General features: G+C 34.9%; 1 protein-coding gene across 11 annotated transcripts in view; it reads left to right on the top strand.

The window, feature by feature from the left end:
- Window positions 1-19822, top strand: part of KHDRBS2 (KH RNA binding domain containing, signal transduction associated 2) — a 378305-nt gene that overhangs the window by 67142 nt on the left and 291341 nt on the right. The gene's annotated exons all lie outside the window — the stretch shown is intronic.

Genomic DNA, 19822 nt, shown 5'->3' on the forward strand with positions numbered 1-19822 from the left:
GATTACTGTAAACTATGAGTTTAACAAAGTATGTTCCTATTAATAAAATTCAAATATTTTTCTGCCATACATTTCCTTCATATGATAATTATGTTCTCCTCACTGTTACATACTGTGATTAAAAAAAAAAAATGAAAGAAAGTTTTCCTCATAAAAAGAACTGCAAATTGAGCTCTTTCTCTGAAGCTTTAGTTTTTAATTTCACAAACCTTTGGTTATATTTTACATGAAAGAAGAGAATATAGTTTTATTTGTACAGCCTTGTATTTTACATAAACAGTTTTAATAGTATTCAAACTGAAATGGTAAACATCTCCATTTATTTCTAGAGTATTTTTTCTTGCTGATTTATTATCACATGGTATTTGGTTCACCATTAGCCTTGATTACACTCTCATCTTTTTGCTTTATACTTTCATCAGTAATAGCAATAAATTACTATGGATAAAAAGCCTATCAAACAAAATGAAAGGTGTAAAAAATTGAGATTCAATGATTCCAGCTGACATTTACCTCCTGACTAGTGAATATAAAACTGAGATAATGTAATCATCCAAATGGTGAAGACTGTAGAAATGCAGGCAGTGCTATAAGGAATTACTTTAATGCTTCATAGCCTGAGGTACTTTGTCTAGATTTCTGGTATTTTGTATAAATGCTATAGGTGACCTGAAATTCTTAATAAGAATGTAATAGTGCTGTAACATTTTTAATGGCAATGTGATAATTATTCAGAACACTATTTGATGAAGATAGAATGAAAGACAAACTATTTAAAAGACAAATAAAATGATCTGTCCAATGTATTACTTGAATATGATTAAATTAACCTTCATTTACTTTAATGAGCTTGTTATATTAATAGGTAGTGTAAGATAGGAAGTATTTGTACAGATTTTGAGCAGTGAACCTAAAAAAAACCAGTGCAGTGAAAATGAAATACTTTCAGCAATGCAAAACACGCTCTCAGAAAGTTTCTGTAGTTGATTGCCTAAGAACATTCCATGTTCAGAATGGAAGAATTCTCAGAACTGCAGGTTTCCTGCCATCCTTCAAGGGTTAGATCTGCTGTTTGTATCAAACTGCTGATTGCTGTGGTCCACAATCTTATCTTTTCCTGATGAGTTGTAGGCATAAGGATGGCCAAAATCAGTATACAGTGGTTGCTGGAGATTGCTTTATAAATATCCAGAAAGAGTAGAAAGTGGAAAAAAATATGTATTTAGCAGAATATGATAATAAGAGCAGTTGATCAGATCTTTGCTTTGTAAACAGTTCAGTCTGAGCTGTATTTATATTTGAAAGAACATTATTTTAAATTATTCATTCATTCTTTGCTGATGAGCTTTTCAGGATAGTGCTGGGTGAGCAGGGAGATCCCTGAAAATCTGAAAGAATTGGCCAAGAGAGTAAAGATTTTGGGAAAAAAAAAATCTGACCAGTTCAAAAAAGACTTTATTTCACATGGTTCACAGCCTCTCTAATCTGTTAAGGAGCAAGGTCATTCCTTTGAAGACATTTGCTTTTACTGTAGCTACATATAGCAATATAAATTCCTCCAAGGGAATTCTTGGCTTGAAGGTTTAGTGTGCTCTGTGGGTTAAGCTGCAGTGAGGGTAGATCCCTTCAGTGACAGCTTTAGAAGCAGAAGCAGCATTTTAAGTTTTGAGTGAGAATTAACTTGAACACAGAAGGCTTCAATTGGCTAAGCAGCTCTTGTAGTTGTAGTATAGGTATTACAAAATTGCCTCAAGTGTCTACAGCTTGATTTGTGAAAATGCTGATGCAGACAACAGAAAAATAAAATCAAAGCCTGTAATTAGCAACAGCTGCCTTACATTACCGTTAAAGATACGTGCCTTTCTCCTTTTCTTGAAAACAGATAAAAAATAAAGAGGAAAAAAAAAAGTGTAACCTGGTAGTTCAGCGATGATCTTTTCTGAAATGAATTACTTTAAATCTCAGTAACCCAAGTAAAAACAGTGCCTCATTTAACACACTCCTCTAGCAACAGATATTTCTAATGCCCTCAAAATTCCTTCTGAAACAGTAGTGCGGTATTTTCTTTTTGTTGATCCTTTTTGTCCTGTCTCATAATGACATTTTTTATTTCATACGAGCATTCCAGCTGAGGCAGACCAACAAAAATGCTCAGAAGAATATTTATTACTGACTTTTCCATTTTTCAACTTTTTTTAGCTGTTCAGTTTAAAGCTTGCACAAAAATACCCAAGGGTTGTTCATAAAGATTTCACCATTAATCAGTTACATGTCATATTTCAAATAAATCAAATGTGGAAAAAGAGTGAGTTATTTCTAAAACAGAAAGAAAGAAAAATCTGAAATGATCTTGTTGCTGAAAAATAGAACTCACAATTTTGAAGCTTGATGTGCAACTTGTCATCTGCAAGCCAACACGTAGGGATTACAGAGCCTTAATTTACTATAAAGGCTCAGGGTCACAACACCCATACAGGTATAATTTATATCTCCAGTTATTGTCATGAAAGTCTCTGTTTAAAACCTATGATTATCAGTAAGCAATTTTTCTTCACACAAATTACAACAAAGAGTTACTTTGTTTCAAGTTACTACCTTATCAGCTTAAAAAAACATTGTGGTGTATATATTCGATATGACGGAGCCTAAGCCAATTCAACGTTGATTTAATGATGTTTCTTTTCAGTTGTTTTCTAGTGATATGATTATTGAATAAATAAATATTTGTCTATAAATAAAATCATACAGTATATTATATAAATATATAAATACAATATTAAATGAAATTACTAATTTTCTGTGATGCTAGAATGAGTTACAAAAACGAGGATGTTCTAAAATGAAATCTCATCTTAAGTACAGAATTGTATTTTAATTTTCCCTCTTCTGGTTTGTTGGATAATGAAAACTATCAAAATATAAGATAGAAGCATGTCCTGCTACCAGTATCTGAAGACACTACCACTACCTTGTTTGATAACCAGGTTTGACGGAAGAAAGAAATGGTTGGTTCTTCTATCTGACTTCCTTGATTTAGTGTTGCCAGAGCCTCTTAGAGGAAGCAATGTAATGAAGCCTCTTCCCTGTACAAAGGCAGCATCCCAGCTCAGCTTCTTGGTAATAATGGTCTTTCTGAGAAACTGGATAGCTTCAGCTGAGCTTTCTCCTGGAAGCTTAACTACCATTTTGGGAAAAATATAATATAATCCAGCCCCCAACTTCTTGAAAGGCTGCTAACACCCTGCTTTATATTGTATAGGCTTGGGGAAGAAACATAAACTAACCTTGATAAATGCTGTAAATTAAGTTAAATTCCAGTTTCCTGATATTCTTTGTTTTGGCTGTGTCACGACAGTTCCTCCAATTACTCGACTGAAGTCACCTTTCTTCTCATTCTTTGTGATTTTGTGAATTGGTTATGTTGTGAATAACATGTCAAGCTAGTGACACTGCTCCTGAAATGAAATTTATTTGTTCAGCTGAAATCTTGTGCTGTATTTTGATCTCTGTAACATATGAAAAAAAGATTCACAGTTGATTTGCACAGCAAAGTACTGTATCTCTTTCATATACACTACACCTCAGAGTGGATCTCTCCACCAAAAACTTTTTTATAAGGTATTCAGAACAGCTTTTGGATGAAATAAACATTTTCAGGAGAAAAAAAAAAAGGTTTTGTACTTTTTCTAATAAATTTAGCAGAAGTTAATGGGATTATTTTGTTTGTTTTAAATGATCTCTAAGGGATCACAAATAATTCCAGTGAGTTTGAACGTAGAGAGTGTATTGATGCAAGTCATCTCCATGTACCAGCAGTGTCAGCTACCAGCATTTGATCAGTCATTTCTCAGTTCTAGCAAGTATGTAATTAATTAAAGAGATAAAGTTAAATGATACTCAGTAACTGAAGCACTGGTCTTTCATGCGTATATTAAATATATCCTTCCCTTATATATGCTGTTGTGTAGATCAGATTAGAAATATATGTAAGAGACTGTCTAAATTAGTATAGCAGAAATTTCTCAGGACACTAAGATATATCTCAACTGAACTGAGATTTGTTTCTGAATTTTCACATGTATTAATAATTAAACATTATTCTAGTTAACTGACAACTATATTTTTGTGTGTGTGTGTACGTCAATTCCACATTAAAAATATACAACAATAAAAAACTCTGGATTAATTCAGAAGACTTCTGTGCAGTGGCAGATCCATGAATATTCCTCTCCCCCAAAATGAAAAGAACTTACTTTCTTGCTATCCTTTTCTTGCTGTTATTTCATATAGGGAAACAAAGCCTCTGATGTTTCCGTTCAGTGCATTTGGAATTTTAATTAGAGGGATGGACACAAAAAAATACAATTGATAATAAGAGGAAGATGTCACATACTGGTGATGAATTGGTAAGAGCTCTTACTTGTAAAGCAGAGCAAAATTTATGAATAGAAATGAGTAAAGAGGAACTCTGATCATGGTATCAGTAGAAAAGTGATAAAAAGAAAAAGTCTCCCTCATTAATGAGGAGAGAGTGGAAAAGGGTAGTTATGCCTGAGACATAGGGAAGAGCAAATAGTCTGGAAAATGGGACAGAAGGTTCAATTCACAAAAAGAAATACTATATGTGCAGTGATGTTTTCTTACATGGGAAAGTAATTAGGAAAATGGTTATATAAGAGATAAGAAACAGGAAAGAGTAAGAGGTAAAACAACTGAACTTAAAGACAAACAAAACAAAACCAAAAACAAACAAACAACAACAAAACACAATTCATTACTGCATCAAAAGAATAGTCAGGATTGAACGGGGGGGGGGGGGGCAGTCTGAACTGGAATATATGCTCATTCTCTGGCCAGCAATGACAAATGCTGCTGAACACATTGTCATTTTCCAACAAATTGGCCCTCATTTGTTTTATTTTGGTTTCTTCTACAAAGGCTTTTGAGAAATGTAGGTGTATTACATTTCTCTTGACATTAATTAGTGAATTATTTTTTAAGTATGAAACAAACTTTACTCTAGATGTGTTTCCTGATAAAAGTGTGTGAGCAAAGAGAAAAAAGATCTCAAGTGGAGACAATTCGGTTGTCCTTTATTATTTTCAAATGGGTATGTTTCTTTGTGTATGTTCATAATCTATTTGGTCTGATCATTTATTGTTCTCATATAAGATAGATTCCAAGTGTGTGTTTAAAATTGGTATGTGACTGGAGCAGCTTTGTACACCTAAATGTGACCAGACTCGTGAGTTAGTTCTTTGACACAGATTTTTGTTATTTAGTAACAAGTTGTTTGATTTTCATTCTTTTGTGTGGTAATCCCCATGCTTTGTGATAAAATGCTTAAGGAGCTTGTAAATATTATTTTGCAAATTTGATTCTTTGTACAGTTTAAGAATTTGAGACCTTTTTGAACCTTAGTTTTATGCGGCACCTCATATAGAAAAAAATTTTTTTGCAAACTTGTCCAGTGCAAGTTAAGTTAAAGTGGTGTTGATTTTGATGAAATCAAAAAAAAGTACCTTTTTGTACTTGGCTCAGCTGGATTTCAGGCTTTAAGATATGGCTCACTTTGTTCATTAACTTTGCTTTCTTTAAGTTTAGACACAAAGTGTATGATGACTCAAAAAATAAACAGTAAGCACTTTTTTTTAATATTGCAATGAATCTTTTACTATTTTAGAGATTCAAATAAAACTTAAAAGATTGTCACAGTGATGAATAACACCTGTTTTTATCCTTTTATATTTCTTAAACCCATGACTTCACACAAATAACTCATACAAACTCACCAGCAGTACAGAATCCATTGTGAAGGGTGAGCTTTTCTGTGCTTTTTTTTGTCTTGAAAGTACAGCTCAGGCAGTGAATATGGTGATCCTTTTTTAAAAATAAATAAATAAATAAATTCCTTTTATATTTTGATTGCCTCAAACATGACAGTTGCCCATCCTGTCTTCAAAGCAACTGTTGTCATATTAATAATTTCCAGGTGATTATATGTTTAGCTCCCTGTTCAGTGAGGCAGGAAGAAAAGGAAATGATACAACCATTAGATGGTTTGATAAGAAAAATACAAAAATCCTAAGGAAAATGGGACCTGGGCCATCAGTTCCACGGGTAGCCAGGACTTCAGACTCTGATTTTTATTGCTATAATGAAATAAGGGCCTTGTTCTGTAAGGCAAAAGGGTTATTGTTTATATGTTTATATGAGGATATAAATGAGACATACTTAGCACCTATAGAGGATACATTAAAATAAATATTTGCTTATATACAAACATTGAAAGAGGATTTAATATTTAAAGGAAAAAAAATCACAATAGATACTTTAGAATTACTGAAACAGGTAATTGATGGTCATTTCTTCATATGTCTCTGCTGTTCTAATCTAAAGGGATCAAACTGTAAGTGCAGAATCTTCATGAACTAATCAGTTCTTGAAATCAAATGTACTATTTCATCTTACACATATACCCCTGAGGAATGTTGTTCCCTCTGATAGCTGATTGTGTCACTTCAGATTTTTTTCTTCTGTTCAAGTGGGTTACGAGGTCACTTCAAAGTAGTCAATAATGTAATTCATAATAACCCTTAGGATAGCTAAAATTTTTGAAAATTGCTTATGAAATAAAATATTAAAAGCTAATGGTCTGCATTCATCTCATTGTGATAGACTCCTATTAGGAAGGAAGTAACAGAGCTCATCATGGAATGATTCAGGTTTTATCAGTACTTAAATACAATGGCATTAATGAGGCTGTTTCTATAAATCTGTGTATTGTGGTTAACTGTGGGCTTTGATTTGAGTTTTGTCTCATGGTGTTATGGTGTGATAAAAGCTGTCTCTTCTATGTCTCTTCCTCTTAAGATGTGAGCTTATGCCTCAGCCTTCCTGCAGTTTGGACATGTCCTCCTGTCTAGCTCCATAATCTCCCCAAACCTCAAAGAGCTTACTTATGTCTGAAGTAGCCAACTCTGTCAAACTGAGTTTGACAAGCTATGAGTTTAAACCTAGCCCAAATACAGCCACATGCGCATACAAGCAGCCTTCTCCAGAGCAGGCGAGCCATGAGCAGTGTGAATCTGAGCTTGCTTTTACTAGTTGGTTTAGTGACTCCCCCTTCAAACAGTCACTTCAGTGCTTTTGTGACTCCTTTGCAACTTGCCCCAGATTTTGGTGGCTTCATCCCTGTTTCTTAAATTTGTATGTTCCCACATATCATCAGAGATATTTAAGGCATAATTATATGTTACTATGTAGAGAGCTACAGTAATGAAAGAAATTTAGTCTCAAATGTGCCATTCTGTGCTTCCTGAATAAAATTCAAGGTTTTTCAGGGATTATGGGGAGTATAAATTCCACAATCTGTACTTTTCCTAGTGCCTTTAAATAACAGTGTTGGGGATAATCTTTATTTCCATTTTGTATAGGCCAAAACCTACTTTTCCTTTTAATTTGATGGGGTCATCATTCTTTGCTACACTGAACTAAGTTAGCTTTGAATTTTATTATATCTCGTAGAGTGAGATAGTTTATGATATCTCATAAAGTGAGATGAGAGTCTATTTATGAGTACACAAATTGAATTGAATTTATAAATTAGAAATAACAGGTGCTTTCTTCTGTATAGGTCAGAATTATTCCTGTCTTTAAGGCTGATATTTGAATTCAGTTTTAAGCCATGTAAAACTGTAAATGTGTTTTCTAATATTCAGAAGAAAAAGTCATGCATTCTGTTTAGTGTAACAAAGTCATCATCATGTTATTGTATTCCATTGCTATCAACTGTTAAATACATGAGGAAGTATTAAAAGATTTGGAACTACTGATGTCACAAAATTACAGCATGGTGGGAAGGGACCTCTGGAGGGCATCTGGTCCAGCTCCTTGCTCAAGCAGGGCCACCCAGAACAGGTTGCCCAGGCCCAAGTCCAGGCAGCTTTTAAAGACATCTGTGGGCAACCTGTACCAGTGCACGGTCACCCACACAGTATATAAAAAAAAAAAAAAAAAAAAGGAAAGAAAAAAAAAGTGTCTGATGTGTAATTTTGATAAGATAGGAGATAGAATAAAATTTAAGATGAGATCACTTACAAAATAGAGTAAAACTACTAAAAATAAAATTCAGAAACTGTTGTGTTTCTGTGGTTTGGGATTGGCAGTCAGAGGGAAAATACTACAAACTAGAAACAAATCATGCCTTATCTCCTTGATTTCAATAATTCACAGAATCATTCAGGTTGGAAAAGACCTCTAAGATATCTAGTCCAACCTTTAAGCTAGTACTGACAAGTCCACCACTAAACCATGCTACTAGGTTCTACATCTACACATTTCTTGAAGACATCCAGGAACGGTGACTCAACCAGTTCCCTGGGCAGACTATTCATGTGCTGCACAATCCTTTCAGTGAAGAAATTTTTACTAATATCCAACCTAAACCTCTCCTGGTACAACTTGAGGCCATTTCCCCTCATCACATGGTGCTTGAGAGAAGAGCCCAATCCCCACCTCACTACAGCCTCCTTTAAGATAATTGTAAAGTACAATAAGGTCTCCCCTGAGCCTTCTTTTCTCCAAACTAAACAACCCCAGCTTCCTCAGCCACTCCTCAAAAGATGTGTTCTCTAGACCCTTCACCAGCTTCATTGCCCTTCTTTGGACACGCTCCAGCACCTCAATGTCCTTCTTGTAGAGAGGGGCCTCAGGCTGAACACCGTAGTTGAGGTGCAGCCTCATCAGAGCTGAGTACAGAGGGACAATCACTTTCCTAGTCCTACTGACCAATCTATTTCTGATACAAGCCAGGATGCTGTAGGCCTTCTTGGCCACCTGAGCACACTGCTGGCTCACATTGAGCCAACTATCAACCAGTACTCCCAGGTCACTCTCTGCTGGGCAGATTTCCAGCCACTCTTACCCCATCCTGTAGCACTGCATTGCATGGGGTTGTGCCCCAAGTGCAGGATATGGCACTTAGCCTTTTTGAACTTCATACACTTTATTTTTTTTATTATTGTTTTTAAATAAGGGGTACAGAAGGTTTTTCTGCACTCTGTTTTCCTAGGTATGAAATCATAGTTATTTTCCAACAACTTAGATTTAGAATGGGTGAGAAATATAACAACTATATGTTTTGAGTTTATAACCTTGTTATCTAAGTAAAGAATAGGAAATCCTAAGGTAACTGCTATCATGTGAATAATTCTACTACAAGACATAGTATGTGCAACACAACATACATAGCATGATTACACACCATTTGCTCACTAATCACCGGTTTCCAAATTCATAGACCATCTAGCATCTGATGAGATAAAATGTGTATTGTTTATGTCAACTCAGCAATAGAGAAATTAGTCTTCTTCAGGCACAGGTCTACCCAAAAGTTCAGACCATGTGACTAAGTGCACAGTCCAATCTCTTCTTAAATTCAGACAGGCTCGGTGCAGTGACCACTTCCCTGGGGAGCCTGTTCCAATGTGCAACCACCCTCTCTGTGAAGAACCCCCTCCTGATGTCAAGCCTAAATTTCCCCTGCCTCAGCTTAACCCCGTTCCCGCGGGTCCTGTCACTGGTGTTAATGGAGAAAAGGTCTCCTGCCTCTCGACACCCCCTTACGAGGAAGTTGTAGACTGTGATGAGGTCTCCCCTCAGCCTCCTCTTCTCCAGGCTGAACAGGCCCAGTGACCTCAGCCGTTCCTCGTACATCTTCCCCTCCAGGCCCTTCACCATCTTCGTCGCCCTCCTCTGTACACTCTCCAACAGTTTCATGTCCTTTTTATACTGTGGTGCCCAGAACTGCACACAGTACTCGAGGTGAGGCCGCACCAGCGCAGAGTAGAGCGGGACAATCACCTCCCTTGACCTCCACTTATTTTTAATCAGGGAAAATTATTAGACTGGAACAATGCCTAATGAAATATTAAAAGAGAAACAAGGTATAGAGAGTCATTCAATAATAATAATGAGCCTGTTTCTTAGAATTTACCAAAATTTAGTTTTAGTTTTGAATGAGCTATTCCTCCCTTTTTTATTGAGAAACAAGCTGCTGGGCACCAGAGAGACAGAAACCACTTCTTTCTGAAAGAGCATTATCTCTTACTGCTTTTACTGGCAAGCTACCTTTTCCATTGTTTTTATTTATTTATTTTTTATTTTTTTGAAATATTGGCTATCTTGTTTCAGTTTGGGTAAAAGAAAAGAACCCTGATTTAAACTGCTCCTTATCACCTTTCTTTAAATACTGTTTTTCTGATGAGGTGAGAATCTATTTTGGAAGAAATAAAAATATTTTTTCTACAAGCTGTTAAACTTTAGCTCGATTAACTACTTATGTACTAGATAATCCTAGATTTCTAGCTTTATTGCAGTGCATAAGCCACATTTTATATCACATCCCAGAATGATGCAAGGCACTTCTTTTTGCTTTGCTAGTTTTCAGACCTGAGAGTCTGCATTCTCAAATATCTTCCATGAATTTGTCATGTTGTTTAAAATAATTGGCACACTTCGGTAGATGGATTGTCTGCAGATTTCCATCAGAACGCATACCAGATTTTGGCTACATGAACATGTTCACATATGAAACTGATATATAAAGAATATATGCCTAAACTTCACTCCACATCCAGTGTTTATAAAAGTCTTTTATTAACCATGTTTGTGTTATTTATTTATTTATTTTTCATAGAAGCCTCACTTCTTTTATGGAAATGCCTAATTTCATGTCTGGGTGTGAAGATACTGAAGATGATTAGTATGTATTTGCAACACTTGTCTCCAAAGTTCACAAAATTTTTAAATTCAAGTATATAAATCACATTCTGGCTTAGCTTTGTTTCTGTATCACAGACCCTAACAATGTCAAATTTTTACTGGCATCACAAGTTGCTAGTAGCTTACACTGTGTAATACACAAGTGATTTATAAAATTTCAACCTAAAAGTTAAGCCATTTTTAAGAAAATGTCACTAATGAAGCTATTGACTACTGTGTTGTGCATTCTCATTAAAGTAGCTAAATTATGTAGAGCGTAGCTATCAATCCCTGAAATTAGGGGGTTCATAATGTAAGTGCTGACACTAACAGAATTCTAGAGGCATGAGTAGTGTCACTATAATTAGCTTAGAGCTGGTACAGATCACGTTTTAGTATTCTTTCAACTCTGCAAGGAGAGGTGGTATATTTCTTTCAGGCATAATTACATTTGTCACATTTTTGAGATTGCAAAAATCATACTAGCATAAAAAGGCAAGATGACTTTCAGAGCACTTAACATCATGTTGTTTGTAATATCATTAGCAGGAAGAGATGATGGGGAAAAAAAAAGGAAAACAGAGCTTTCTACTTTTCATATATTTTTTCTGCCTTTTTGAATTTTTTTTAAAGAGTCTATAGGCAAATGGGAGCAGAAAATATGTTCTCCCATATGTGAAATATAGGATGTAGGAAAGAGAAAATCTCTACAAATCCTCTCATGATTTCATGATTCTCTTTTCTCAATGGAAAGGGAAAATTCTATGGTGTTTCTTTTTTCTTTTTTTTTCCTTTTTTTTTTTTCATTTGTGTAGGAGTTGGTTACTATAGCATACCATGTTTTGCAGCAAGGATGTGTTTTGGTAGTTGTGCTTAGTCTTAGGCTCAAGTTCACGGACCAAGTTCATTGAATCAGTTGTATCTGTTTTGCCTGTGGGACAGAGATAGGTGTGCATCAGTGGTTCACAATGCTGAATTCATCTACTTAATATGCAAGTTGACATCAGTCTACCCTACAGTGAAAGTGACAAGATTCTTTTTGTGGTCAAGGTAAGTAATACGTAGGTTGAAAAAGGAATGTTGATGGAGCAGTCAACTTGTCCATCTGCTACCAACACAAAATGATTGCCTACCTGCCTGTGTCTGGTTTTGGTTTCTCAATTACCAGAAGGCATAGATAAACTGGAGCGAGTTCAGTGGAGGTCCACTGAGATCATTAGGGGTTGGAGCACTTGCCGTGTGTAGAGAGGCAGAGGGAGGTGGGCTGAACAAGTCTGGAGAAGACTCTCTGTAGAGATAGCCTCAGGGAATGTGAGAGCAGCCCCCCCAGTGTCTACAGACAGGGTGGTGAGGAAACTCTTCTTAATGTGGGAAGGAAATCTTCTCATGAAAGGGAAGATGAGAGTCAGTAGGCATAACTGGAAAAAAAAGAAATGTTCATATTGGATAAAAGAAGGAACTTAGTCACCATGAGGACAGCCAAGCAGTGAAGCAGCTTGCCCAGAGAAGTTGTACAGATAGAAGGCATTCAAGTGGTCTTTAACTGCAGCCCATTAAAATGTAGCCAATATCTTTGATTTAGCTTCTTGGTTTGTGTTTTTTGTATGCTTGGTTAGTTTTATTTATTTATTTATTTATTTTATTTTATTTTTTTCCCAAATAATCTAGCTGCAATTGCTCAGAGTTCAGTAAGGGCCAATTAATTAACCAATGACAAATTGAGTAGGTAGAGTAGCTCAGGTCAGCTTCAGTGCTTTGATAACTTCATAGTTAGCAGTAAATAGTTAGTGAAGTTAGAGGTAGTTTAGTTATGGACGAAAGTGCCACAGTTGTTGCATTCTTAGAAATACTCTTTATTCTGTCCAGGAAAATGTTAGTAGTTTTTTAGTTTATATACAGAGGCCCAGCATATGGACCAAAGAAATCAAGAAAAAAAATTGTTTTGTTTTGTTTTGCCTTTTTTTTCCTCCCACTATCAAAAAGTAACATTCAAAATAGGGAGAGGAACTAATGAAAGGATTTTCAGTATAACAAGAGCCTAATCATTTGAGCAGTTGCAGAAATTTGGTTACTATCCTATAACAGCTGGCAAGCAAAAACTGCAAAACAAATCACTTTTCGTAGCACATAGTCAGTGCAGCAAAGTAACAAGACCATATTTAAATAATATATGACTTTTTTATTTGTATTTCTGGTGTATTAGGAGTACTGAAATCTCAAAATACCTATTTAGTCAGAAAAGAAAATGAATGCTAATAACATGAGGCATATATGAATGTGAGTTTTCTATTGCAAATGGGATCATAAGGGATGAATTTGCCGGTACCACAGAGAAAGATAGTTATGTTCCAGGGAAGGAGATTCAGAAGTCATTTCTGTGATAACAGTTTGACTTTGAATTTATCAGTGAATAAAGTGATCAATCATTAAAGCACTTTGGAAGCTATAAAAGATTCTGCAAATGCATTGCCCTTTCATGCTTGTCAAGTTTGTCTAAGGGTAATGCTGGAACAACAGATTTCCACAGGGACAAGTTTCTGTACACCAGTCAGAGAAGGAAGGAAATAGAGAGAAGGGAAGATGGACAGGAGGAGCTTAATATATGGATGGTGGTTCTAAAATCATGTAGTATTTATTGCATAGAACCAATGCAATTGTAAATAATCTACTATCAACATTTGAATAAATGAAAGGCAAAAGGTACAGAGAATGTAGATCATAGATTTAATGTCATTCCTGACCACAGCTGTTGATCCTGTCAGATGCTTAAAGGCTTATTTATGCCAAGAAGACAAAAACTCTCTTCAAGGGGTGAAGTGTTATAAAGGACTGTGTCTTAAATGAAGGATCTCACTAGGAAGCTTTCTGACTTGCAGGAACGCCATACATGTTCCTTATGTTCCTGTGTAAAATATTCCATTCTGTAATTGGAGAAGTAAGATATCCCCTGACTGCTGCAGAGAGTGCATTCAATACAAAGATTTTTCTCTGTGGTCTGAAAGATGCATAGATTTACATTTAAAATAGAGAGGGCTGACCCCTGTTGGAATCCACAGATCTTACTAAAATGCTTAATATTCATCATATGGAAAATACATTCCTTATTTTCTAGGAATGATACCAATGCAATGTATTACTGTGGGTGATGAGGTCCTTTGGAAATACTTATGAGATGGGTAGGGCTTTAGTTTTACTCCCAGAAGTGATTCCATCTCAACTATGTCCAGTGCATTCTATGCGGTCATTCTATGATGCTATAATTCTGTGATCTTTTACTCATTAAATCCAGAGCACATATATTTGTTGTAGATGAACAGGGTTAAAATGCTACCTCATCCTTGTAAGGCTGGAAGCCTAGCTAATGAAGAAAGACTAAAATAGGCAGAGTGATTCATTTCATCCTAAATGTTCATGTGTAAAAATGTTTCCTAAAAGCACTGGTTTGTCTCCTTTGCTAGAAAGCACAGAGTTTCACACACTAAGGGTAGGTGAAATGGAACTGCCTAAACAAATGTAGTTGTTGTACTCTTGAAAGTACAGGCCAAATATAGAACTTGATCAAAAGCATTGAATGCCGTTGGAAAATAATTTCTAAATGAGTTGTTTCTCAAAAGATACTTTTTGAAGGTGCTAGATCTGTTCACCTTTCCTCTCTTACATTTTGGGAGCAGAGGTTTTATTCCCTGGTGTTTGCACATCTTAAGGCAACACTTCATAGGCCCACTTTTCTTTCCGTATTTTATACTACTTAAAAAAAGAAAGGCTGTAAAATAATATTCTTCATATTTGTAATTTGGACACAGGTGCAGAACAAATTATGCAAGTATTCTAAGAAGGATCAGAAGCTTATATTCAGTCTCAGAGGTACTGATTAGCTATTATTACTCATATGTTTTCATACCCTTTTGCCTCACAGGACAGCCACCAAAATGGATCCTATGTCTCAGGCTGTTGGATGGTGTCCTCAGCTGCAATTATAAACATCTTATGCTTTTCTGTAAATCAGCTAAGCAATCTATCTTGAAGCAATATTTTTTCAGTTATAGACTATACATAGTCTTAATCAAAATGTAATTGAAGTAATTGATTTACCTTCTTTGGAAGAGTGGTTGTTCTTACAGTCTGCCATCCGCGCTGAAGAGATAAAATGACCACATGATTTAGAATATTCTCCACATCTCTTCATAATTAGTATAGGGCATACTCAGGGACTACTGCATATTTCAGGGAAGCTATATTTATCACAGGCAAATGACTGACTATACGTAGAACACCACGGAACATAAAGGATGCTAAAATATTAACAGATTTTTATTGAAAAAAAACAACACTTTTATCAATAGGAAAACGCTTCAGCAAATGAAATGTTGGCTGTATGTTTCACTGTAAAACAGAAACAGATTCCAGTAATTTTAAACCAAATCATGCACAGATATATTTACAGCAAGCATTCTCAAAAAATTACAATACTCTTGTAACATGCTCTTTCCTTTCTTTTTCCCAAACAATGTACTGTCCTCTAGTCTCTTTCTTCTTTTGATAAATGCAAACTACTGATAATTACACATATTAAAGATAATACTTATATTTTATACATCTACTAAGAATATCATACTATTGCCTTTAATTAAATTGCCATTAAGTTATAATGTGATAAAAGATACTGAAAACCAAATATTTGTTACATAAAGCAGGCACATGTTCACACACACACACAATAGCCTTCTAAGATCAACAATTCACATAACATGTCAACTGACAAAATAAGGCTAATTTTACCACCGTCTGCCTGAGAATGATTTGCAGAATGCGTTGCGTAGAGACAGAATGCAAACGCTGCACAAATTACACAAACAGATCATGATGAGAAAACTAGTTTAGTTTAGTGCTGTCCTTTATCAAAAACAAAAATTACACTGGTCTATATGCAGCATTATGCTCTTACAAGATAGATTATTTTTTCTAAAGGAAACATGCTCTCAAGCTTTTATTGTAAAATGAAATGTTGTTATACCTGGAAAGTTGGATTGCCGTCAGCTCCCTGTCTTACTTCAAAAAAAGGCCTATGTATGGCTTCTTCTTTTTTTTTTTTTTTTTTTTTTTTTTTGTGACAGGGAGAAAAAGCAAAAAAAAAAACACACAACACCTCAGTTTTGCTTACAGAGGCTAATTTCGTGATGTAGGATGACATGGATACACTGATGGGGTGTAGAACAAGCTCATTCAAGCGTTTAACAAAGGTGTGTAAGCCATATTACATCTGCTACAGCTGCTTGGAATAGACTAAGAGGGTTGTAGAGATCTCTTATTCAAGTTACTGGGTTATGGTACCAACAGCAATCATACTTGTGCTCAGTCTCTTCTTATAGTCACTGTTAACTTCAGTTTGGTGGAATATTCTTTATTCCTCTGGCAGTAGTGACTTAGGTGCTGCTAAGGTCAAGCTGCAGTTTCATGTGTTTTTTCTTAATATGCTAGTTTAACTGCTATCAGTGTAATGCTGCTGTAAAGGTGTTGTACAAACAGATGCATAAACAGTATACACTTGGCAGCTCTGAAGTACTCTGAGCAACAGTAGGAAGTTTTTCTCTCTAAATCAGAAATTCTTTTGCCAGCTGACCATAATCAGATGCACTACATGCATCACTGTCCTCCTGTTTTTACAGGGAGTGATTGCATCTGGAACTATTTGTATTTTTACTGATATTTGGAGAATTAGCATACAAAAACTTTCTTTCATTTATCATGTCACAGTTAAAATATATGATGCTTAGGAAAAGAAATACTACCACTGTAGGCATCTATTTGTAAATAAAGACTGCATTTATGTCACACAATAAAGAAGCAAGTCAATGAGATGTTAATTATAGCTTAATGTTTATTTTGACAAAATCAGATCTCTCTGGAAACAGATAAAAGTCTGGAGTTACATTAAAATAACTATTTTTTATGTATTGGTATAACAGCTTGAGATTAAGAGCATAAAACCATTATTAGGACTTTAGATGGTGGCATTGAAAAGACTTGCATATATTTTAGAATTTTACATGCTGTGGTTAGTTTTACTGAAGATGTTGGGGTTACTCAGAGTATAAATAAATACAGGATATTTTCTTTTCCAGAATGAGGCCTTCACTTACAGCAAGAAAGAAAGAAAAACAAAACAAAACAAAACAAAACAAAAAACACCTAACACTGTAGAGTCTGCTCTGCTTGAAAAATATCTGCACAAACAATTTTCCTAAAGTCATAAATGTTAAGTTACTGTTCAAGCTTATCATGAGCATATTCTCTTCAACAGTTAATTTCAGCCTGGAAAAACTGTAGCAGCAAGACCTTTATTCTTGTACCTTGAATAACTTGGAATTTGTTGAAAAATATAGTCTCTATCATGAATAAGTAAATTAAAAATACATTTTTTTCTTATGTTAGTATGCTTTTTCTCATTTTCTGAACAATTGCTTCCCTCATACTTTTAAAACTAGGGAAATTAAACGTAAACTCAGGCCATTTCAGCCTAGTACTCTAGTTGTATTTTACAGATATGTCAGAAATATCAAATATTCCTTTCAGGGCATTAATGGTGAAAACATACAGGATTTGATTCACTAATGTACAACTTTACTTTTCTTCACTTTAACATTAGTTGTTTTTTGGGGCTCTGGAGTCCTTATTCAAGAAATGAGCTAAGATAAATTTTGAGGTTTATCAGCCAGCACAATGGCTTACAATGAAAAACATCAAGTATAGGACTCAGGACATGTTATAATATAATTATTAACTGTCTCTTTTGGTCTTTAGGCAATTTTCAATTAAACTTTTTCTATAATGACCATTATTACTCTGTCATATAGCTTCTAGGGAGAATAAAATACTTTGTTTTGGTGGGGTGTTAAACACTGACACTTCCTAAATCTTTTTTTCACTGTGAAAAGAGGAACATTCTCTGAAACTTCCTGAAAAATAGCAGTAATAGTACTGCCAACAAGTACTATCAATTAGCTTTGCAGTATGTCGTAGTAGAAAGTACTGGTGTTAAATGAAAAGTAAGTTCCTCAGTCTAGTGAGAGAAAGACTGAAAAGATGATTAAGAAACAAAAAAGGTATTGCACATTTTTTCTTTCCAGAATACCAATAGCCAATAGATATTTTGAAGCTTCAAGGATTTTATTAATTTTTTTTTTTAGAGTGTGATTAGAAGATGTAGTAGATTCCACGTGAATTGTTATTACTGTTTATTCTGACATCCAGTATATTTGTCAAGTTTTAAATGAAATTTCCAGCACAGGAAGTTTAAGGTCATCATTTGACATACATCTTGTGTTAATTCAGAAAACAGTGAAAAGTAGTTGTTTTTGTATCCATCTGTAGCAGTGTAAGGCAATTTTACTAGGCTTTGGAATAAATACATATAAGATGATACACATTTTTCAGCTGAATCTGACATCTAACTTCATGAATAAAAAAGACCCTATTAATCATGGGGTGATAGAGTCACATACATTGTATTTATCATTCTTGTAACAGTGAGTTGTCTCTTGTTAATATTTTGAGGAAATGCTAGTAATTATACAGAACAAATAAGCCAAGAAACTAAAAAAAGCAGTTAACTTCTACAGAAGCTTAAATGCTTGTCCCTAACTTTATATTAACACTTTGCAAATAATAGTGTGTGCAAGAAGAAAAGGTTATTCCTTAAAGCGTATGTGAATAATAGGTAATTCTTTCGCCTGGAAACAATTTTAGGTTACTATGTATTAATATGAAACATCACACATACTCATGCAATCTACAGAACAAAAAGGATATAAACACTCTGCAGCAAGGAAGCAGAAGTAGGGTTTTCAACTAATCATTATCAGTATAAATTAACCAGTGCTCATTATCACAGTATTTATTCCCTGGAATCAACTCAAATATAGCCAGAGTACAGGAGAGAGCACAAGTCTAAGGGTATTTATTGAAATACTCATTTTTGGTCCACACCTGATGATTCTGTGGGGAATGCAGAATCTTCACTTCTGGGTCAGACTTTCAAATATGAGCTTACTTGTATGCCTCTTGAAGCAACTAGAAGTCATTGCTACCAGACTACCATTCTGACAGGCTAATGAAATAATTTTATAATTTCAGTTGATTTATAATAATCTTAGTGCCTTTTAACCAAAAGCAATGGATCAGAAACCCTAGTTTGTGCACTCCATCCAACCTTATTTTGTACAAATGTATGCACAACTATGGGGGATTCCTGAACATTTCACCTATGCGTTTAGATCTTGCTTGCCGTTCTTCAAATAAAGGAAGAAACATTTGAATCCTTACTCTTAATGATCCGTTGACTGCATAAATTAATTTCTAGTGTAAGATGATTTCTGTTCTCCTATTCTTTGCACCTTTGCTTCCATTGTTGTCCTTTGAAATTTCATTCAACACATTTTACTTACGGGTAATGCTTTTCTGTAAGTATTGGAAACAATCTTAAAACAAATATGGAAATTCTGGAACCTTATCTTCCTAAGCTGACTATTCACAGGCTGGACTCTTGACTAAGTTTGAAAGAACAAAGAACATTCAAACTGATAGCTATGTGTTGAAGAAATCAGTGAAACATATCCTGAAGTCTTACAGAGCTTGGAGATAGTCTCATTTTTAAAGCTTCCATCTCTTTTGAAGGTGTCCTCTCTAAAGCTACTGTTCATGCTTTTGCATCTTACAAATAGAAGAACAATAGTACTTTAATTCTACTCCATATTCCTTTTCTAAGTTCTTAAAAGCATTGAAGCATGTCAGTGTCTCTTTCTTTCTTAGATGTGTAACAGGATATTCTGTAAAGCTGTATTCCATAAAAATGGACAATATTTAAAATTTATGGATGATAAGGTATGTAAGTAATCAGAAGTATTTGCTATTTTCCCTTTTAATTATTTTAAGCTAACTGTAAGCAAACCTCATACATTATAGAGGTAGTCTTCCTAACCCCAGTATAATCACTGAGTCATCAATATGCATGACAGGGTGGCAGACTTCAGCCTGTAGAGCTGAAAACTGAGTTAGTACA

The sequence above is a fragment of the Anser cygnoides genome, chromosome 3, assembly GCF_040182565.1.
Source record: "Anser cygnoides isolate HZ-2024a breed goose chromosome 3, Taihu_goose_T2T_genome, whole genome shotgun sequence".
NCBI lineage: Eukaryota > Metazoa > Chordata > Aves > Anseriformes > Anatidae > Anser > Anser cygnoides.